Source organism: Chiloscyllium plagiosum, unplaced genomic scaffold (assembly GCF_037043375.1).
Source record: "Chiloscyllium plagiosum isolate Xiang-an unplaced genomic scaffold, Cpla_swu_hap1 HiC_scaffold_45, whole genome shotgun sequence".
NCBI lineage: Eukaryota > Metazoa > Chordata > Chondrichthyes > Orectolobiformes > Hemiscylliidae > Chiloscyllium > Chiloscyllium plagiosum.
Window position 1 is genome coordinate 103,334,130 of NW_028270183.1, and position 23,614 is coordinate 103,357,743.

The window sequence follows — 23,614 nt, forward strand, 5'->3', positions numbered from 1 at the left end:
CATTTGGATAGGTTCATGGATGGGTACTTAATCTAGGTTAGAAGTTCGGCACAACATCGTGGGCCGAAGGGCCTGTTCTGTGCTGTATTGTTCTATGTTCTATGTTCTATGAATCTCCTCTGGGGTAGAATAGACCTCCATCAGAAGGATGGATTGTACCTGCACTGAAAGGGAACAGTTGCTAGTGCTATTCAGGAGGCATTAAACCAGTGAAGGAATGTGGGTAAACCCAGAGATAGAGTGAGGGAAGAGCTAAGTCTGACGCTGGTACAGTTCAGACGTCAAACAGTCAAGGCAGACAAGGGCAAGGCACAGAATGAGCAGTTACACTGCATTTATTTCAACACAGGAGGCCCGATAGGTCGGGCAGAGGAGCTCAGGGTATGGGTTTGAACATCGCACTGGGATATTATAGCAATTACAGAGGCATGACTTAATGATGGATAGGGCAAGCAGCTGAATGTTCGAGTGTATAGATTCCATAGCAAAGATATAAAGGGGGCAACAGAGCAGGGGCAGAGCTATTTTTTATTATGGATAACATTACAGCTGGTCTTCAAGAGGGAATTCCTGGGAGTACATCCAGGCAGGTTATACAGGTGGAACTGAGAAATAAGAAAGGGATGATCTCCTTATTGGGATGGTACTATTGACCCCCCCCCCCCCACTCCCCAATAGTCAGCAGGGAGTTGAGAAGCAAATTTACAAAGAGATGACTTCTCTGTAAGAATAGTATGGTTGTGTACAAGACTTGACCTTCTTTGTTATTCATTCACAGGATGAGGATGTCACTGACTGGGCTCAAAGGGCAGTAAAGAGTCAACCACATTGCTGTGGGTCTGGAGTCACATGTAGGCCAGACCAGGTAAGGATGGCAGATTCCTTCCCTGAAGGATATTAGCGAATCTGATGAGATTTGTTTTCGTAATAATCAACAATGGACTCATGATCTTTAATAGATTCTTAATTCCAAATTTTTATTGAATTCACATTCCACTGTCTGCCATGACGGAATCCAAACCCTGGGCCCCAGAACGTTATCTGGGTGTCTGGATTATCCATCTAGTGATAATCTCACTCGGCCATTTGGCAGGGTGAGTGACTGAGGCATCCGTGGGGCAGCACATCAGCACCAAAGTTCCCATGATCTCTGCAGCAGATAGAAAGGGCTGGGGAGGGAGATATATCCCTGGTGGTGGGGTCTGACTGTAGGTAGCGGACATAGCAGAGGTTAATGGCGATTAGTGGGTGGCAGGTGAGGAATGGGAGATTATATTCTTATTGTGGTTGGAGGGGTGGGGGGAAGGCGGAGGTACAGGAAGTGGAGGATATGCGTTGGAGTGCATTGTTGATCAAGTGGGAGGGAAATCTGGTCCGTGAAAGAGGAACCCTTTCTGGGATGTCCTGGAGTGGAATTGCTTCTCCTGGGAGCAGATATGGCAGAGGCGGAGGAATTGAGAGGACAGAATCACGTTTTTACAGCAGTATACTCGAGGGTAATCAGGAGAGCAAAAAGGGGACTTGAAATATCTCTAGGAAATAGTTTAAGGAGAATCCAAAGAGATTTTACAAATACATTAAGGATAAAATAATAACCGGACAGAGAATAGGACCCCTTAAAGATCAACAAGGCCATCTATGGAACAACAGGAGGTGGGAGAATTATTATGCTATTCTATTCTAGAGAGTTTGGAGAAATAAATAGTGGTAACTTGAAAAGTGTCTATATTACAGAGGAGGAAGTACTGGATGTCTTAAACATTAGCAAGGTGGAGAAATCCCTGTGACCTGATCAGGTGTATCCCAGAAATTTGTGGAAAGCTAGGGAGGTGATGGCAGTGCCCCTCCCTAAAGTATTTATATCATTGTTTGTGACAGGTAAGATGCTGGAAGATGGGTGCCATTATTTTAAAAAGGTGGTAAGGAAAGCCCAGGGACCAAGAGAACAGTCAACCTAACGTCAGTGGTAGGTAAGTTGTTGGAAGGGATTCTGAGGGACAGGGTTTACATGTATTTGGAAAGACAAGGATTGATTAGGGATAGCTAACATGGCTTTATGTGTGGTAAATTCTCTCTCTCTAACTTGATTGAGTTTTTTTGAAGATGTGACAAAGATGATTGATGAAGGCAGACTGTGGACGTTGTCTATATGGACAATGAACGATGTTCCACAAAGCAGACTGGTTAGCAAGGTTAGATAACATGAAATGTTGGGAGAATAAGCCATTTGGATACAAAACTGGCTTGAAGGTAGGAGGCAGAGGGTGGTGATGGAGGGTAGCTTTGCGGACTGGAGGCCTGTGAGCAGCATTGTCCTGCAGGAATAGATATTGGGTCCTTAAATAAATGACTTGGATGTGAATCTATGAGGTATGGTCAGTGGGTTTACAGAAGACACCAAAATTGGAGGTGTCGCGGACAATGAAGAAGGTGAGTTCAGAATGCAACAGTATCTTGACCAGATGGGCCATTGGAGCGAGGAATGGCAGGCTGGGTTCAATTTAGACAAATGTAAGCTGTTGGATTTTGGAAAGGCAAATCAGAGCAGGACTTGTACACTTAATGGGAAAGTCCTTGGGAATGTTGCTGAACATAGAGACCATGGAGTGCAGGTTCATTGTTCCTTGAAAGGAGAGTCGCAGGTAGGCAGACTAGTGAAGGTGGGGTTTGGTATGCTTATATTTATTGGTCAATGCATTGAGTACAGAAGCTGGGACGTCAAATTGTGGTTGGACAGGACATTGATTAAGCCATTTCAGGAATTATGTTTTAAGTTCGAAATTCCCTGTTCTGGAAAGGATGTTGTGAATCTTGAATGAGTTCAGACAAGATTTACAAAGATTTTGCTCGGGTTGGAGGATTTGGGCTACAGGGGGAGGCTGAATACGCCGGGGTTAATTTCCCTGGAGAGTCAAAGACTGAGAGGTGACTTCATGGAGATTTATAAAATCATGAAGGGCATGGATAAGGTGAACAGCCAGGGTCTTTTCCCCCCAAGTAGGTGGGTTCAAAACAAGATCACATGGGCTTAAGCTGAGAGGGCAAAGTTTAAAAACGGATCTAAGGGGCAAAGTTTTCAAGCTGTGTGTGGTGTATGTGTGGAATGAGCTGCCAGATGAAGAAGTGGAGGCTCATACATTTACAACGTTTGAAAGGCATCCGATTGGGTACATGAAGAGGAAGAGTTTCCAATGATACGGACCAATAGCTGGCAAATGGGGCTCCATTTGTTGAGGATTCCTAGTTGGCATGGACAAATTAGACCAAAGGTCTGTTTCTGTGCTGTACATCTCTATGACACTAATAAATGAAAATAAGATGTGTTCCTCTTTTGTGGAGAGTTAGCAGAAGCACAGATAATTGACCTTGGAGCTGAGAAGGTTCAGCAGTGATTTTGACTAGGTGCAAATTTGTTTCTAGGATAGCTAATCTGCAGAGAGAGGGGAAATGTTAACAATGTCACAATTTTAGTAACTATTTTCAGGTAATTGGCAAATAATGTGAACATTATTTTATTCAGTAAGTTCCAAGCATCTGGAACAGTCTGATTGCAGCTGGACACACTCAGCAGTTATTCATAAACAGATTTGGAATTTTACTTTTTAAGGGAAGATTTGGGGGGGCATTGGCAAATGGGAAGGGAATTGGGACAGATATGCAGCATCTCCAGAGGGAGAGGGTACATCCCAAATGGGCTGAATAGCCCCAACCTCTGTGCTCTGTGATACTGCCCCATTCACTGTGAGGGCAGAGAGAGGCAGGATCCCACCACTCACCTGACAATGGGCCCCAATGATTGATGTCAGCGCAGGCCAATAGGAGGCAGAGGGCATACTGGAGGACCAGGCCGTACCAGTTTGTCTTCCAACCAATCGGAGTGAATGAGGGCATCCTCAAGGCTGGAACTGAAGAAAGGCACATATCGCAGAGATTTGAGAAACTGGAGGACACGAGATAGGGAGCGTTCTGTGGCTGGTGAGGAATTATATAAATAAGGAAGAGTTGTGAGGCTGGATGGAGTGACAATGATCGGGAGAGTTGAGGATGGAGGAATTTCGAGTTAGTGAGGATTAGAGCCATAATGTTATACAGCAAGGAAACAGGCCATGTGGTCCAACCAGTCCATGCCAACCATAATTCCAAACTGAACTAATTGTACTTGCCACCGCTTAGTCCACATCCATCCAAATATTTCCTATTTATGCACGAATCTGAATGTCTTTTAAATATTGTAATTGTATTCACAGCCACCACTTCCTCTGGAAGTTCATTTCACACGTATACATTTTAAAAAAAAATCCTAATGTCTTTTCTGAAACCTTTCTCATTTCTTCTCAAAATGAATGCACCCGAGTTTTGAATTCCCCTCTCCCCCGGGTTTTCACCTTATCTACACTCTTTCTGATTTTATAAGCCTCTAATAAGGTCACCCCTCAACCTCGTGCACGCCAGTGAAAAACTTCCAGCCTATCCAGCCTCTCCTTAGAACACAATCCCTCCATTCATGGCAACATGCAGGTAAATCTCTCCTGAACCTGCTCCAATTTAATAATATGCTTCCTATAACAGCGCAACCAGAACCGGACAGAGTATTCCAGAAGAGGCCTCTCCAATATCCTGTACATCCTCAACATAACGTCCCAACTCCTGTACTCAAAGGTCTGAACAATGAAGGTAAGTGTGCTAAGCACCTTCTTAACCACCCTGTCTACATGTAACACAAACGTCAAGGACGTGAAGCCCTTGGTCTCTTTGTTCCCATATCACTACTCAAGGCCGTACTTTTATTGAGTGTAAGTCCTACCCTCGTTTGTTTTGTCAGGATGTTATATTTTGCATTTATTCCAATCCAAAAAATTTTTGAGTATAAAGGCAGTAGGAGTATAATTAAGAGGGAAATCAAGAGGCAAAAAAGGGACGTGAGATAGCTTTGGCGAATAGGGTTAAGGATAATCCGAAGGGCTTTTGTAAATATATGAGGAACAAAAGGCTAACTAGGGAGAAAATAGAGACCCTCAAAGATCAGCAAGGCAGCCATTGTGTGGAGCTGCAGGCGATGGCCGAGATAGGGAAACAAGTATTTTGCATCAGTGTTTACTGTGAAGAAGTACATGGGAGATATAGAATGTGGGGAAATAAATGGTGACATCTTGAAAAATGTCCATATTACGGAGGAGGAGGAGGTGCTCAATGAGTGGCTAAGGAGCTGGTGCAGGGGAAAAGGATTCACATTTTGTGGACCGTTGTGATCTCCTCTGGAGGAGAGTTGACCTGCATAAGAAGGATGGATTGTACCTGAATTGGAAGGTGTCTAATTTCTAGGCAGGGAGACTTGCTGGTGATACTCGGGAGGCATTAAACGAGTGAGAGAGTGGGTGTAAACCCAAGAAGGTAGTGAGGAAAGAGATATGTCTGAGGCTGGTACAGTTCAGAAATCAAATAGTCAAGGCAGGCAAGGGCAAGGCACGAATGAAGTCGGACTGAGCAGTTGCACTGCATTTACTTCAATAGAAGAGGCCTGACAGGGAAGGCAGATGAGCTCAAGGTATGGTTTTGAACATGGCACTGGGATATTATAGCAATTACAGAGGCATCACTCAGGGATGGATAGGCCTGGCAGCTTAATGTTCCAGGGTATAGATGCTACAGGAAGAATAGAAAGGGGGACGAGAGAGGAGGGGGAGTGGCATTTTTGATTCGAGATAGCATTATGTTTTTTCTTAGGGAGGATATTCCTGGGAGTACGCCCAGTGAAGTTATTTAGGTGGAACTGGGAAATAAGAAAGGGATGATCATTTTATTAGGGGTTTCTGCATGGATTTCATCTGGTTCTTCTGGTTTCCTCCCACAGTCCAAAGATGTGCAGGTTGGGTGGATTGTCCAGGCTGAATTGCCCATAATGTTCAGGGATGAGTACGTTGGGTTGCCCTGGGAAATGCAATGTTACAGCGGGAGGTTAAGAGGCTCTCAGGGTCAGTATCAATGTGATAGGCTGAATGACCTGCTTCTACACTGTTGGGATTCTCTGATAATTCTACTATTTTTAAAATAGTTATAGGAAATAATATATCAGATCTAAACGTTAAGGATCTGAATTGGACAAAGGCCAATTTTGATGGCACAAGGCAAGAACTTTCACCTGCCCCCTCAAGCCTGCTCTGCCATTCAACAAGATCAGGGCTGATCTTCTCATGGCCTCAGCTCCACATTCCTGCTCTCTCACCATAACCCTTAATTCTTTTCCTGTTCACAAATCTACATTTTGCCTTAAAGGCATGCAAGTTGATAACGTCAAATGCTGCACTCAGCAGGGAATTCCACAGATTCACAACCCTTTAGCTGAAGAAGCTCCTCCTGAGCTCAGTCCTAATTCTGATCCCCCTTATTTTGAGGTAATGCTCTGTTGTTTGACCTGCCCCCAGTGGAAATAGCCTCCCTGCTTCTATCTTATCTACTCCCGTCATAATTTTATTGTTTCCTATCCAAACTCCCATTCTTCTAAATTACAATGACAAGAGAACCAGTTTTCTCAATCTCCACATACGCCAACCCTCTCAACTCCCAACTCAAACTAATGAACCTCCTCTGTACTCCCTCCAGTGCCAGTACATCCTTGCTAATGTAAGGGGACCAAACCTATACACAGTTCCCCAGGTGTGGCCTCACCAGCAGCATAACCATCCCTCTCGCATGAAAGGATAATATTCCCTTCACTGTCTTAATTACCTGCTGGAGCTGCAAACCAACTTCCTGTGATTCATGCAGAAGGACACCCAGCTCCCACCGCACAGCAGCATGCTGCAAGTTTTCACCATTTCATCATCCAGTTTGCTGTTCGTCCGACTAAAATGGATGACCTCACATTTCCCAACATTGAACTCCATCTGCCAGACCCTTACCCACTCACTTAACCGATCTGTATCCCTGTCCAGACTGACAGTGGCCACTGCAGACATTGCTTTACCTCATCTTCGTATCAAATGTGAACTCTGACACCGAACACTTGGTCCTCAACTCCAAAACATTTGTGTAAATTGCAAATAGTAGACAATTTCTACCCAAATATCTCACCACTACTTCCTTGAGAGGTTCAAGCATTTTCTCCACTACAGAAGTTAAGCTAACGGATCCTTTTTGAAAAATAGTGGCACCACATTCGCAGCTTCCAGTCTGTCAAAACTATCCCAGAATCCAACAACTTTTAATGAATTATTACGAATTGCTATCCCACCCCCCGCCATCTTTTCTTTTTTCCCGGGATGCATTCCATCAGAGTCAGGAGACCCATCTACCTTTAGGCTGTTATCTTTCCCAACATTACCTCTTTACTGAGAATAATTGCTTCTGTATCCTCATCTGCCATTGCCTCCATAGGCCTGCGACAATGAGAGTACATAGACAGTATGTTCCTGTTAAGGCCAAGGCTGGTAGGTGTAAAGAATGCTGCCTGACGAAAGAAATTGTGGACCTGGTCAAGAAAGTGAAGGAGGGATATGGCAGGTACAGAGAGCTGTGTTTGTGTGAATTCCTAGAGGAGTATAGGGGCAGTAGGAGTATACTCGAGGTAAACCAGGAGGGCAAAAAGGGGACATGAGATAGCTTTAGGAAATAGGTTTAAGGAGAATCCAAAGTGATTGTACAAATACACTAAGGACAAACGATAACCAGGCAGAGAATAGGTACCCGCAAAAATCATCAAGGCTGTCTGTGGAACCGCAGGAGGTGAGAGAGATTCTATATGAGATTCTTTTACTGAAAGAGGATGTGGCAGCTAGAGTGTTTGGAGAAATAAATAGTGATAACGTGATAAGTGTCCATATTACAGAGGAGGGGGTACTGGATGTCTTAAACGGTAGCAAGGTGGAATAATCCCTGGGACCTGCTCAGGTGTAACCCAGAACTTTGTGGGAATCGAAGGAAGTGTTTGCTGGACCCCTCGCTGAGATATTTGTGTCATTGATTGTCACAGGTGAGGTGCTGGAAGCTGGGCACAATTATTTGAGAAAGGTGGGAAGGAAAGGCCAGGGAACAATAGACCAGTGAGCCTGAAATCAGTGGCAGAGAAGTTGTTGGATGTGATTCTCAGGGACATGATTTACATGTAATTGGAAAGGCAAGAAGTGATGAGGGAGAGGCAGCATGGCTTTGTACATGGAAGTCACTAACTTGGACTCCAGGAAGACACACGGTTCTACATAACAGACCGGTTAGCAAGTTTGAGACTGTAGAATACAGGGAGGACTAGCTATTTAGATACAGAATTGTCTAGAAGGTCATAGAGATATATAACATGGAAACAGACCCTTCAGTCCGTACCGTCCATGCCAACAACTTACCCAACCCAACAACTGTGTGAGAAATATGCTGTCAGGATGGATGCTGGGTCCACTGCTTTTTGTCATTTATATCAATGATTTCTATGTGAATATATGAGGTATGGTTAGTAGGTTTACACTAGACACCAAAATTGGAGATGTAATGGGCAGTGAAGAAGTTTACCTCAGTACAATGGGACTTCAATTAAATGTGCTAAGGAGGGGCAGATGGGTTTAATTTAGATAAATATGAGGTTCTGCATTTTGGAAAAAAGCCAATCAGAGCAGGGCTTGTACACTTAATGAGGAGGTCTTGGGGTGTGTTGCTGAACAAAGAGACCTTGGAATGCAGGTTCACACTTCCTTGTAAGTGGAATCTTAGGTAGGCTAGTGAAGAAGGTGTTTTGTATTGAGTATAGGAGTTGCGACATTATTTTGGGGCCGGACAGGGCATTGATTCAGCTACTTCTCGAATTATGCTTTCAGTCCTCGTCTCCCCGCTATAGGAATGATGTTGTGAAACTTGAAAGGATTCAGAAAAGATGCACAAAGATGTTGCCAGGGTTGAGAGTTTGAGATATAGGGAGAGGCTGAATTGGCTGGGGTTGTTTTCCCTGGGGCATCGCATGCTGAGAGGTGACCTCAGTGGTTGATACACTCGTGAGGAACATGGTGAGGGTGAACAGCCAGGGTCATTTTTCCCACGTTAGGTGGGTCCAAAACAAGAGAGCACAGGCTTAAGTTGTGAGGGAAAAGATTTAAAAGGGATGTGAAGGGCAATGTTTTCAAGCTGAACATGGTATGTGGACGGAATGAGCTGCTAGAGAAAGTGTGGAGGCTGGTACAATTGCAACATTTAAAAGGCATCTGATTGGATATGTGATCAGGCAAGTTTGAGAAGGATATGAGCCAAGTCCTGGCAAATGGGATGAGATTAATTTAGGATATCTGGTGGGCATGGACAAGTTGGACCAAGCGGTCAGTTTCTGTGCTGTACATTTCTATGACACTAATAAATTAAAATTAAGATCGGTTTCTCTTTTATAGAGAGTTAGCAGAAGGTCAGAAAATTCTCCTTGGAGCTGAGAAGGTTAAGCAGTGATTTCAACGAGGAGCAGAATTGTTTCCAGTAAATTTAATTTACATAGAGACAGCATGAGAAATTATTAACATTGTCACAATTTTTATGAACTACTTTCAGGTAACTGGCAAATAATGCAGGGTAAAAACGTGAAGATTATTTGACTCAGTAAGTTCTGAGCATCTGGAACAGTTTGATTGACAGATGGATGCAGATTCAGTAGTTATTGTCAAAATAAATTTGCAATTTTCTTTTTTAAAGGAAGGATTTGGAAGGCTATGTCCAAATGGAAGGTGAGTTGGGACTGACTGGCACCATCTCCAGAGGGAGAGTGTACAGCCCCAATGGGCTGAATAGCCCCCAGCCCCTGTTCTAAGATACTGTCCCATTCACTGTGAATGATGAAGCTCATCACAGGGCAGAGCCATAGACATGTACAGCATGAAAACACACTCTTTGGTTAAACTGGTCTATGCCGACTAGATATCCGAACCTAATCTAGTCCCATTTGCCAACACTTGGCACATATCCCTCTACTCCCTTACTATTCATATACCCATCCAGATGCCAAATGGTATAATTGTACCAACCTGCTCCACTTCCCGAGAGAAGATTCCATCCACGCACCAACTCCAGTGTGAAAGAAATTGCCCCTCAGATCCATTTTAAATCTTTCCCTTCTCATTTTGGGCGGCACGGTGGCACAGTGGTTAGCATTGCTGCCTCACAGCGCCAGAGACCCGGGTTTAATTCCCGCCTCAAGCGACTGACTGTGTGGAGTTTGCACGTTCTCCCCATGTCTGCGTTGGTTTCCTCCGGGTGCTCCGGTTTCCTCCCACCATCCAAAAAGATGTGCAGGGTCAGGTGAATTGGCCATACTAAATTGCCCGTAGTGTTCGGTAAGGGTTAAATGTAGGGGTTTGGGTGGGTTCCGCTTCGGCGGGTCGGTGTGGACTTGTTGGGTCGAAGGACCTGTTTCCACACTGTAATCTAATCTAATCTAATCTAATCTAATCTAATCTAATCTTAAACCTATGTCCTCTCGCTCTGGAGTCCTCCATCCCAGGGAAGAGACCTTGTCTATTTATCCTACCCATGCCCCTCATGATTTAATAAACCTTTGAGGTCACCCCTCAGCCTCTGATGCACCTGGGAGGATCCCACCACTTATGTCACAATGGAGCCTGGCTGATTGACACAGCTTCAGACCAATAGGACAGTTGGCGTGATCCTCCAGCCAATAGAAGTGAATGAGGGGTGGGTCCAGCGGGCCAACACCTGACCATGAGCTTTGCAGGCGCAGTGTCACTGTGAGGGGGGAGGAGTCGCAGTGAGTGTGAAGGGACTGGGAGAGAGACGGAGTTAGTGTGGGCTGGGAGGGTTAATAAACACGGTATCAGTCTGCTAGACCTGAAAGAAATACTTGGGGGAAATTAAAACCAAAAAGAACTGCGGATGCTGTAAATCACACACAACAACCAGAAGGTACTGGAAAAGCTCCGCAGATCTGACAGCATCTGTGAAGAGAAATCAGTTTGCATGTTGGATCCGGTGACGCTTCCTCAGGGACTGATATGACTGAGAAAAAACTATTGGTTTATATGCAGAAGGTAGAGGTTAAGGAGTAAATGATAGGTGGGGATAAAGTCCAAAGAGAGAGAGATCGGAGCAGTTGGACAAAGGTTATCCTGTCTGGGGGAGAGTAAATAGCTGTTTATGGGGACTGTTAGTGGTTATCCATAGGTAGTGTGTAATAGCAGGCTATGTAATAACAAGGCCTGGTATGTGAGGCAGGGGGCAACGAAACTAGAACGTGGGAGAGTTCAGGACCTAAAATTATTGAATTCGATGTTGAAGCCAGAGGATTTCAGGGTCCCCGAGTGGGAGATGAGGTGTTGTTCTTCCAACTTGCTTTAAAGTGTGGCGCTGGAAAAGCACAGCAATTCAGGCAGCATCCAAAGAATAGAAGAATCGACATATTGGGCATATAGGCACTTCATCAGAAATGTGGGAGTGGGGGAAGCTGGCTGAGAGATAAATAGGGAGGGGTGTGTGGGGTTGGGGGTAGGGAGCTAGGAACAGGCTAGGTAGATGTAGATGGGGTAGTAAAAACAATGACTGCAGATGCTGGAAACCAGATTCTGTATTAGTGGTGCTGGAAGAGCACAGCAGTTCAGGCAGAATCCAAGGAGCTTTGAAATCGGCGTTTCGGGCAAAAGCCCTTCCTGATGAAGGTCTTTTGCCTGAAACGCCGATTTCAAAGCTCCTTGGATGCTGCCTGAACTGCTGTGCTCTTCCAGCACCACTAATCCAGTAGATGGGGTAGTGGTGAGAGGGTGGAATGGATAATTGGGAAGGATGATGGACAGGTGGGACAGTTCAAGAGGCCAGTGCTGAGTTGGTGGGTTGAATCTGTGATGAGGTGGGGGAGAGGAGATGGGGAAACCTTGATGCTGTGTGGGTGAAAGGTCCCAAGGTGGAAGATGAGGTGTTCTTCCTCCAGGCGTCGGGTGGCTCGGATTTGGGGGTGGATGACACCCAGGAATTGCATGTCCTTGGCAGCGTGGCGGCAGAGGGGGGTAGCTGAACTGGTTGGCCACAGGGCGGTGGGGTTGGTTGGTGCATGTTCGCTGAAATGTTCCACAAGTTGGCATCCTGACTCCCCACTGTAAAGGAGACCGCATCGAGAGCAAAGGACACAAAAGGTGAGGTGTTTGGATGTGCAGGAAAATCTCTGTTGGATGTGGGAGGGGTGGGGAGGGAAATATATCTCTGGTGGTGAGGTCTGATTGTAGTTGGTGGAAATGGCAGACGATGATGCATTGTATCTGGGTGGAAGGTGAGGACTAGGGGGTTTCCATCCTTGTTGCAGTTGGAGGTGTGGGTTCCAAGGGCAGTGGTGTGGGAAGTGGAGGAGATACACTGGAGGGGAAATTGCAGGCCATTTGGTATGTTCTGAAGTGTTCTGCCAGCTTGCATCAAGCTTCAGTGGAACACTGCAGTAAGCATGAGACAGAGATGTTGGCCTGGGAACAGCCTTGTGTGTTAAAGTGGGGGGCAACTGGATGCTTCGGGTCTTTTTTGCAACAGATCGTAGATCATCAGCCGCCATTTCCACCACCGCTACTGAGATGCTATCAGGTTCCTGCCTCCTCCATTAACAGCTTTCCGCCCTCCCAGCCGGATCGTTATCCACTTTTTTGTCTTTCCAAATGTTCCAATCTCTCTTTGGGCTCTGTCCCCACCTATTATTTACTCTTTAACCCCTATATCCTGTAGTCCAAAGATGTGCAGGTTAGGAGAATTGGCCCAGCTAAATTTCCCATAGTGTTCAGGGATGTGCATTCGTCCGGGGAAATGGTGAGTAATAGGGTAGGGGAATGGGTCTGGGTGGGTGTGGAATTGTTGGGCCGAAGGGCCTATTTCCTGTGGGGATTCTAATTTTCCCAGCTGCCATCGGTTCTGAGGAAGGGTCACTGGACTCGTGATGACCCTTGGTGTGTGCAGGAGGAGGAAACGGGAAAGGGGACAGTGGCAGCAGAAACTGGATGAAATGTATCAGTATAGACTGGGAGGATTTAGTTACACTCTGTGCAGGTCGTTAATCTGAATTAGAAACTCCTGGTCCCACGTTTGCAGCAAAGTGGAAGATGGCTTGGGCCTCAGGCAGTGAGAGGTGCTGGGTTATGGCTGTCATCTTTATCTGGGACCAAGGTACAGCAAGGAGCATGCACGTGTCTTCTTCCTGGTTGGGGGCGGTGCGATTTCAAGAGGAGCATCCAACACATACCAAAAGAAGTGTTTGCCTTCACTATTCATCTTGCACTAACTATGAGCTTCGTTTTGTGAATTCATTTTATAGGATCTTAATTGAGAATAATTGAGACTGGGATCTCAAAAGCAAGTTTCTACAGTCCACAGAGTCATCACGATCTGAATATCATTGGCATTTAACTGTGAAAGGAGAAAGGTTTATCTGTTCTGACTGTGGGAAAATATCTTCAATATTTTTGTCAAGCCAAAAGCAGAATGGTTGGATCACCCTTTGGGTATGTGTTTAATTCTTGGCCCTGTAGCTGTGGAAGGAGGTATTGGTCTGAGAGAGAGCACAGATTTATCCATATTACGCCTCGTCTCTTTGCAGGAACTGTCAGATTTAGTCACAATCATCCACTTTATGATGTTAACCTGTAAACTCCCTACTTCCAATTCCCTGCAAATTTCTCATTGAAATTCCTTGTGGACTCAAATTCCAGCACCATTTCAGTTGGAACGTTCCAGATTCTGACAACTGTCTGTTCATTCAGAAACTGCTGAAGTCCATGATGACTCTGGGGATACAAAGGGCTGAATTGAGAGATGAGATGCAGTCCCTGAGCTCCCATTGAGATGCATTGGAACAGTACAGGAGGCTGAGGGCAGTGTAGGTGTGAGCAGACAATGAAAATGACTGGGCTGCACTGTGAGGGCTGCTTGGATCAATGAGAGTGTTTTGGAGTTGGATGTAAACAAATTGAGATGAGACAGGGAGAAGGTGAAGCTGAAACTCTGTTTTACTTCAGGCCATTCAGAAATTCACAGTCCCAATGGGAATAGTCAATTTGCCAGTGATACCTGTGGAGTATTTAAGTTTTTAAAAGTACAACAGATCAGCTTAAGTAAAGATTGTTTTTAGTATAATGGGCATGTTTGAAGTGAAGGAAGGTTGCTCACTTATTTAAATTCTCTTAATGGGAGTAACTAGATGAATGTAGTGAGATGTTGTTACAGGAGACCTCAGACCTGTGGTGTGCTCCTCTTGCACAATGTGGGACATAAGGGATGCTTCCAGTGTCCGTGACGGCTATGTGTGCAGGCAGTGTGTCCATCTGCAGCTACTGAGAAACTGTTTTTCAGACCTGGAGTTGTGAGTGGACTCACTGTGGAGGAATACTGAGAATGTTAGGGACAGCACGGTTAGTGAGTTAGTCACACTGCAGGGGAGAGTTACACAGGCAGAAAGGGAATGGGTGACCATCAGATCAAGTAAAAGGCTCAGGAAGGAAGTGCAGGACTCACCAGTGATCATTCCCCTTCTCAAACAGATACTGTGCACCGCTTGGGATTCTATAAGGTTGGGAACAGGTGGGGTGGACTCTCAGGGGAAATCAGCAACAGCCAGGTTCATGACACCACAGATAGCTCCGCTGCACAGAACGGGAGCAGGGAGAATGGCAGAGCTATAGTGAGAGGGGATCCACTAGTCAGGATCAGAGACAGGCGCGTCTTTGGCCACAGACATGAATCAAGGACAGTGGAATTGAACCCCGGTCCATTTATTGATAAATGCACAGACCAATAAAGGTCAGCGTCCCAAATGCAACCTTCAGCCCTTGGTCACCCTAAAGCTCTACTTTCCAGGGACTATGCACTTGTTCTGAGCTCTTCAGAGGGATTGAAGGGGACAGGGAGAAAACAGGAACAGGGTTGTGTTGCAGATCTGTATAATAACCGTCTCCCTCGCCTGTCGGTTTCTCCCCCGCCTCGGTCTCCCACACCCCATCGTGCCTCCACCCCCACCGCAGGGAAAATACCTTGTGTATTTACCATATCCATGCCCCTACTTATTTTATAAACCTCTATAAGGTCAGCCATCAGCATCTGACACTCCAGGGAAAACGGTGTATTCAGCCTCTCCCTGTAGCTCAAATCCTCCAACCCTGGCAACATGCTTGTAATACTATTCTGGCCACTTCCAAGTTTCACAATATTGATTTGATAGGAAGGAGACCAGAATTGCACGCAATATTCCAAGAGTGACCTAACCAATGTCCTGTACAACCGCAATATGACGTCCCAACTCCTGTACTCGGTACTCTGACCAATAAAGGAAAGCATACTAAACACCTTCTTCACTATCCTATCTACCTGCGATTGCTTTCAAGGAGCTATGAACCTGCATTCCAAGGTCTCTTTGTTCAGGAACACTTCCGAGGACTATACCATTAAGTGTATACACCCTGCTAATATTTGCTTTTCCAAAATAAAGCACCTCACATTTATCTAAATTAAACTCTAACTGCCAGTCCTCAGCATATTCGACCCTCTGATCAAGATCCCGTTTTAATCTGAGGTAATCCTCTTCACTGTCCACTACACCTCCAATTTTGGTGTCATCTTACTAATACTTCCAATATTCACATCCAAATCATTTATATAAATGATGAAAATTAGTGGATCCAGCACCAATACTTTGTGGCACTCCACTGGTTACAGGTCTCCAACCTGAAAAGCAACCTTCTACCACCACCCTCTGTCTTCTACCTTTCAACCAGTTTTGTATCCAAATGGCTAGTTCTCGCTATCTTCCTTGAGAACTAACCTTGCTAACCAGTCTCCCATGGGGAACCTTGTTGACCACCTTACTGATGTCCATGTTTCCACCGCTTTGCCCTCATCAATCCTCTTTATTACTTCTTCAAAAAAGTTGACTCATGTCCATGAGAGGTGATTTCTCACACACAAAGCCGTTATTAATACCCAGGACTTAACTCTGTACATTGGGGTCTGCGTCACCCAGTTATAGCTGTTAATATTCTGGATAAAGTTCATGTACACCAGCTTTGTGTTAGTGACTGTGTCTTGAATCTTGTTAATAACACCAGTGCCGGTTAGTTCGTTTTGAAAGGCAGTCCCTTCCGCCTGCTCTGTCTCCTCCATCCCCACCATTGACAGTAAGTGGGACGAGCTCATGGATATTCCATGTGAGAGAGATTGAGAAAATCTTCCCTTCATTCCACTAGCCCACCAGGAAATGGTGGTAGTGTCCTTACCTCTGAACCACGAGGTTTGGGTTCAAAGTTGAGTAACAGCATCTTTGAAGCGGCTGATTGGAAAACATGCCCAAGCTCCCAGCTGTCCCTGCCTGAGCCTCCAAACAGAATCTTCCCTGTAGTTTCTCGTCTGTCAGATTCTCCCATTGCTCAGTTTGTCCAGGATCTCCTCCTGCTGCTGCACTGCTCCTGTCCCTCACTGACCTGCCCATCCCCCAGTGTCCTCCACATTCATTCATTGTTGACAATCCCATTGTCCCAGTCCTCCAGCCCCGCTCCCTCCACTCTATTGGGCAGCAGATGCTGTCAATCACCCAGGCTCCTGTGTGATCTGGAGCATGCGCTGTAGGAGGGGCTGGATTCTGAATTAGTGGTGCTGGAAGAGCACAGTAATTCAGGCAGCATCCGAGGACAGGCAAAATCCGAGGACAGGCCTCGGATTTTGCCTGTCCTCCGATGCTGCCTGAATTGCTGTGCTCTTCCAGCACCACTCATCCAGAATCTGGTTTCCAGCATCTGCAGTCATTGTTTTTACCTCTGTCGGAGGGGCAACCAGTGCACGGGCGCAGTGCTGGCCAATTGTTGGCGTATGTGCAGTATAGGTCAGTGCCAGGGAGGGAGGCTGTAGATGTGTGGGATTAATCTGTCATTGGCTGCTCCCTCCCTTCCTCCCTCTGAGAACAGAACCCAGGGGCATGATCCCAGCCCTGCTATCGTGACAAGTGGTTGGGGTATCAGTGGGGGGGAGCATTTTGCAGAAAGCTATCAGAACTCGTGTGAAGATTCAGGAATGTTATGGAAAGGAACAAGGATGGGCCAGCATTTAAAGTTCTAATTTGGTTCACTTTAGTTCAACGAAATATGATTTGGCCAGTGTGTGCAGGATGGTTCTTATGAGAGGGTCGGTGTGGGGAAAATAAATAAGAGATTCCAGATTGGGGAAAAAAAATCAGTTTGGGTCTGACCAGGAAGGAAACCCTGGGAGGTGGGAGGAGGATTCACCAACACCTAGGAGGCTCTGAATCAGAGTAATATACTTGATTAGATTCGATTTCCTACAGTGTGGAAACAGGCCCTTCGGTCCAACCAGTCTACACCGACCATCGGAAGAGTAACCCACCCAGACCCATTTCCCATTGCCAATTCACATGACCTGCGCATCTTTGGATTGTGGGAAAAAACCGGAGCACCCAGAGGAAATCCACGCAGACATGGAGAGAATGTGCAAACTCCACACAGACAGTCACCCAAAGCTGGAATCGAACCTGGGACCCTAGTGCTGTGGGGCAGCAGTGCCATCGTGCTACCCCCTTTTTTGGTTCATAGCCTGCAGGCAGGAGCTAGGAAGCTGAATTCAAGGAGAGGAGAGAGAGAGTGTGAGAACTGGGTGTGGAGGAAAGAAGTGAGGAGATTGATTTGGTCTTCAGTTAACAAGAGAGACAAATTGTGAGACTGAGATTTAAAGCTTTGGGGCAACAAGGAAACTACAATTTAATACTATCATTGTCTTATAAAGATCCTTCCGGTATTAACGGTGGTATCTTGTTTTCTCCGTACGGTACTGAAATGGCGGATTTGCAGATGAGAAATTCAGATTGAACTTCATGTTCAGTTTTGATAGTTACTTGATCCGTGCTGATCTGGATATCATTGGCCTTTTCATGTGGAAGGAAAGGTGTGTATTCTGTTCGTGGGTGAATATTTCACATATCACTGTGACTGGAAACATTACTGAGACACAGCCAAGTCCATGTTAGTGTGGTGACTGTGGAGAGAGAGTTCGTTTGTTTTTAAAAGTCTGAAAAACATGGCACATTTTCCAGGAACAATTAAGTTACAGATTTGTTTTGTATGAGGACAAGGTTTTAATTAACCATGCAACCAAAAAGAGACCAGGACACCTGCACCATGGAACAAACGATGAAAACGGGATGGTTGTAAAGGAGTTAATTATCAATCGTGGCTTGTATTCCATTGGCGTTGTCGCGTCGGTTCTAGCGCCGTGGGGAAATACTGGAAATGTGATGAATGTAATGTAGGTTTCAGTTATTAAACTGTAAAAAGTGCAGAAGAAATTTACAGGGATTTTTGCCAGGGCTCAGGGATCTGAGTTATAGGAAGAGGTTGGACAAGCGAGGATTTTCTTTTTGTTTAGAGCAGAGGAAACAGAGGAGGGATCTTTTCTCGAAGTCTATAAGACCATGAGAGGCATGGGTAAGGTGAATGCACTCAGTCTTTTGACCAGGGAATCGAGGACTGGAGGGCATCAGTTTAAGGTTACAGGAGAATGAATGAAAGGGAACCTGAGGTGCAACTGTTTTACACAGAGGGTGGTATGTATATGGACGAGCTGTCAGTGGAAGTGGTTGAGGTGGGTACATTAACAATATGTAAAAACATTTGGACAAATACACGGATAGCAAAGGGTCAGAAGCAGATGGGCCAAGTGCAGGGAAATGGGGTTCGCGTGGATGGACATTCTGATCGGTTTGGGCCCAAGGGCCAGCCTCTGCTCTAGGATGCTCTGTCTCCAAGTATATTTACTATTTCTCCTGCTATCTCTGGTAGCACCCTGGGATGTATTTCATCTTAGCAAGGAGACTTGTCTACCTTTTCCGCCATAAGCTTGCCCAGCTCTAACGCTTTTGTGATGATGGTTGTTTCTTGGTCCTCACCTTCCTCAGTCTCCTTATCAAGTACTGGCATGTTCTTCGTATCCTCCACTGTGAAGACTGACTGCTGTGTACTCATATTCCTGAACCCTGCTGGATAGGAATAACTGGGCACAGAACTCTGAGAGGTCATCTTTGAGTCTTTATTGATGAGACATGGCAGGTACCTTGATAGAGTACATGCAGAACACCTCCAGGCAGCATCAGGTAACCCCCCCCCCCCACCCCCCGTCTGGTGTGCCACTCCCATTCTTATACCTTTGTGGTTTGTGGTTTTGAATGGACGCTGTCTCTCAATATTATCTCCATGGCAACGGCAGTTAAAAAGTCAAGTTCAGCTCAACACTTTGTGGTTAAATCACATACCCCTCTCCCACACCCCTGTGGCTCAGTCAGGTATCTGACAGGCACTTCAGTTTCAGTGGGACTGTCTGTCAGGATTCTGATGTGGAAGAGCGGGTGTTGGAGCGGGGTGGGCAAAGTTAAAAACCACGCATCACCATGTTGTACTTTCAAATAAACCTATTGGACTATAAGCTTTTGCAGTGTGCTGTGAGTTTTAACTTGATCAGGATTATCTCTATGGTAACAGTTAAGTGCTTCAACAATTACAGAGGCCATATGTTCCCCACACAATAGGTTCCCCTCTAGCAGTGTAAACTGCTATTCTGGCCCTGGGGATAGCTACTCAATCCCATCTGGCTTTCTGTTGATCTTTAAAGTTTTTCTAATCTCCTAGTTTCTCCATGGTCTTTGCCAATTTGTATGCTTTCTATTTCAATTTGATAGACTCCCTTATTTCCTTAGCCACCCATGGCAGATTACTCCTTTTCCTCCAGTCCTCCCTTTTCACTGATATATACTTTTGCTGAGCAGTTTGAAAAAATCTTTGATATTCCTCCACTGTCCGTCAACTGTCCCACCCTAAAGTCTTTGCTTCCAGTCTACATTAGCCAACTCCTGCTTCATCCTATTGTAGTCTCCTTTGTTTAAGCACAGGATCTGGATTGGATTTAATCTTCCCGCTTTCCAACTATATTCTAAATTCAATCATACTTAACACAAGTCTTTTTATCAGATTATGAGGTGAGGCGATGTTACCTGGGTGTTTTGGTTTTCATTGTCAGAGACCTTGGCTTTGTAATAAAGTACAGGATAGATATTCACAATACCGTATTCTGGACGGTGTGAATGTACTACACAGCCTAAAACCATACATCACTGTCTCCCCTCCGTTCACATGATTTGAAGATGCCGGTGTTGGACTGGGGTGTACAAAATTTTAAAATTCACACAACGCCAGGTTATAGTCCCTCAGGTTTAATTGGAAGCACACTCGATATCGGAGCGTCGCTTATTCATCATGATCCAATTAAACCTGCTGGACTATAACCTGTTGTTGTGATTTTTAACTCACCTCAGTTTAAAATTGCAAAATCATTATCTCCTACATACTTCCTCACTATCTCATCCACCTGACTATCCTGCTTTTTCTGAAAATCTCCTTTGGTGAAGGTGGTGAGTTTTGGATTCAGCTGTCCAGTTATTACCGTAAGAAGATAAGCCCTGGGCCCAGGAGAGGCAATGCAGCCCTTCGAACCAGCTCCACCATTTAAGACCATGATGATTGAGCTCACCTCGCTCTCAGCTGGATTTTCCCACCTGCTCTCTCTCACCCTTCATCTCATTGCAAATTTAACATCTGTATCTCTTCAGTAAATTTGCTCATTGTCCTGGCATCCACTGCATTTTGAATAAGGAATTCCCCAGATTCACAGCACATTGAGATAAGTACATTCTTCTTCATGAGAATAGAATAGAGTCCCTCCAGTGCAGAAATAGGGTATTCGTCCATAGAGTCCACACCATCCCTATAATGAGCATCCCATTCAGACTCACCCATTCCCTGTATTTCCCATGGTTAATGGCTTAACCTGTACAGGCATGGACACTGTGGGAGTTTAGCATGGCCAATCCACTTAACCTGCACATCTTTGGACTGAGAGATGAAACTGGAGCACCCAGAGGAAATTTGCACAGACACGGGGAGAACGTGTAAACTCCTCACAGTCGCCTAAGGCTGGAATCAAATCCAGGTCCCTGACGCTGTGAGTCAGCAATGCTAACCATTGAGCCACCTCTGCTTAAACTCTGTTCCTCCTATGAACCACCCCACGCCCCAGTTGGCTGAATCTATATTCCTTACATCAGAAAATCAGATTGTGGAAGCAGATGTCTCAGTAAAACTCAGTGACAGTCCATATGTTCTGTGTGTCTGAATGGCGATCCTATACATAACACCCTCCAGTCTACACTTTTCAATCACTTCCCAGAGACAGGGCTCCAGTGGCTTCATGGGGACTACAACTCCCACAAGCCCTGAGGCAGGGACCACACGTGTGTGGGGAAACCCAGCACTGTACATGTACAGAAAATGGGTGGGTTTTGGAGCATGTGCTTTGGGTAAGTATACTTTGCGGAAAGTATTTCACACTGTGATTGGCTGGAGGAGGAATGCATCTGCTCATAGTATTAATCAGTTGGGGGGTCAAAGTGTCACTACACCCATGTAGGACCACTCTCCATCCCCAATTCATTGTAATGGTGGGAATCAACTAATGGGAAACAAAGAAGAATCTGACCCATTCTCCCAGACTGAAGGTTCTTCTGTCCAGGATCTGCCACCTCCCTTTCTGTTTCCTTTTGTTTCATTCTGCTATTACATTATTGACTTGCAGCAACTGAAGGGAAAGGAAGTGAACCCAGAAAGGGTGCAGAGTCTAACCAGGGACAGGAAGTGGTGCCACGGATCTGTTTATCAGTAACTCCATGAGAATGGGGAGGGTGTACATTAGGGGGTAGCAGAGTCAGAATGGTGGGAGAGAGTAAGTGGGCTGGAGGGTTACAGCTTTGGGGGAAGGAAGGGGAAAAATATTCCAGAGAAACTAGAATTGTCTGTTCTGTATTTCTAATCTGTACATATTCCTTTATACAGGGTGCGAGATGGTGAAAATCTGCAGAATGAAATCTCAGAATCATGTGCAGATCATGATGAAGTTACCCAGTGTTTGAAGAACCAAAGATAGAGAATCATTCGGCCAAAATCCTGCACCACTCTACCTCCCAGCATTGTCGGTCTATCTGCACCAAATGGACTGTGAATGGTTCAAGACGGCAGCTCACTACCATCTTCTCAAGGGTAACGAGAGATGGGGTATAAATGCTGGCTAAGCCAGTGGTGCCCATATCCTGGAAACGGTTTCTATCTCTAGTTGCTAAAACCCAGTTGATGTTACTGCAGGATGATGAGGGAGGCTGAGTACATACTCCAGGAGGCAGCACCATCACATTACCCCTGCCTGCACCCACACAGTAACACCGCAACGTCACTGGAACAAAAGGCAGTGAAACCAAAGGAGGACTTCGATATAGTTCTTCGAGGTAAAGTCATGAAAGAGGATTGGAGCACAGCAGGGACAGGAGACTGAGCTGGATGGTTAGCTGTTTCCCATTGAATTGTGGAGCAGGATTGAAAGGCTGAATGGTCTCCTCCTGCTGCTATCTTCCAGGTATGTATATAGGTAGGAAGAAGTAGGCAGGGCAGGGATTCTCCAGGAGATTGAACTTCCACATCTTTTTTCAGTGAGGGATGGTTTGATGGATTTTATTTAACATTTATCTTTAACACAAGGTTTGTAAAGTTTGGTTTTAAAATGTTGTAAAAGTTTTTTGCACAGCAAATAAAATTAAAGAAAATAAATTAAACTGTCTGAATATAACAGTTTTAAAACTTTCAACCTCCTGTAAAACAAAATCCTGTCTACTCCCGGACCCCATCACTTTCCAGCTACTCAAACTCCGGGAAAATATTCCCTCCCTGTCTGAACCTTTGGTTTGATTTAACTGCTTTTCAGTTCTCGTTCTGTGAGCTGTGAAGCGTTCTTTTTCCCCATTTCTCCGACCCAGAAATATTATCACAGTAACTTTCCCACCATCAAAATCATCATTACGCCATTTTGATTTTGGTTAACATAATCACCAGCAGTGCAAAAGTGAGGACCGCAGATGCTGGAAGCCAGAGCCTAGATTAGAGTGGTGCAGGAAAAGGGCTTTTACCAAAACGTTGCTTTACCTACTCCTTGGATCCTGCCTAACTTGCTGTTCTTTTCCAGCACCACTCTAATCTAGACATATCATCACCAGCAGTAACCAATCATTTGTGTAACCAATTGAAGATTTCCAAACAAAGCCCATTACGGGCCAAGCAAACCATTACAAGTGACAAAGTGAGAAGGGACTAAATCAAAGTAGAGTTGTATGGAGGGGGCAGCGGTGGAGATAAAGCACTGTATCCCCTGCGGTGCCCACCTCTATCTCAAGGCATCGAGAGCATTGATACACAGCACATGCTCCTTCTCCAAGGACACCCTGCTGTGTAGCCTTTATCCTCAATCATAGAATAGAATCCCGACAGTAAGGAAGGAGAGCATTGGCCCATCAAATCCCACCGACCATCTGAAGAACATCCCAGCCAGAGCACTCCATCCCTGCAACAGTGCATTTCCCATGGCTGATCCACATAGTCTGCACATTCCTGGACACTGTGGACAATTTAGCACGGCTGGTCCACCTAACCTGCCTATCTTTGGACTGTGGGAGATAGCACCTGGAGGGGACCCACACTATCATGGGGAGAATGTGGAAACTCGACATTGACCAAGGCTGGACTCCAAC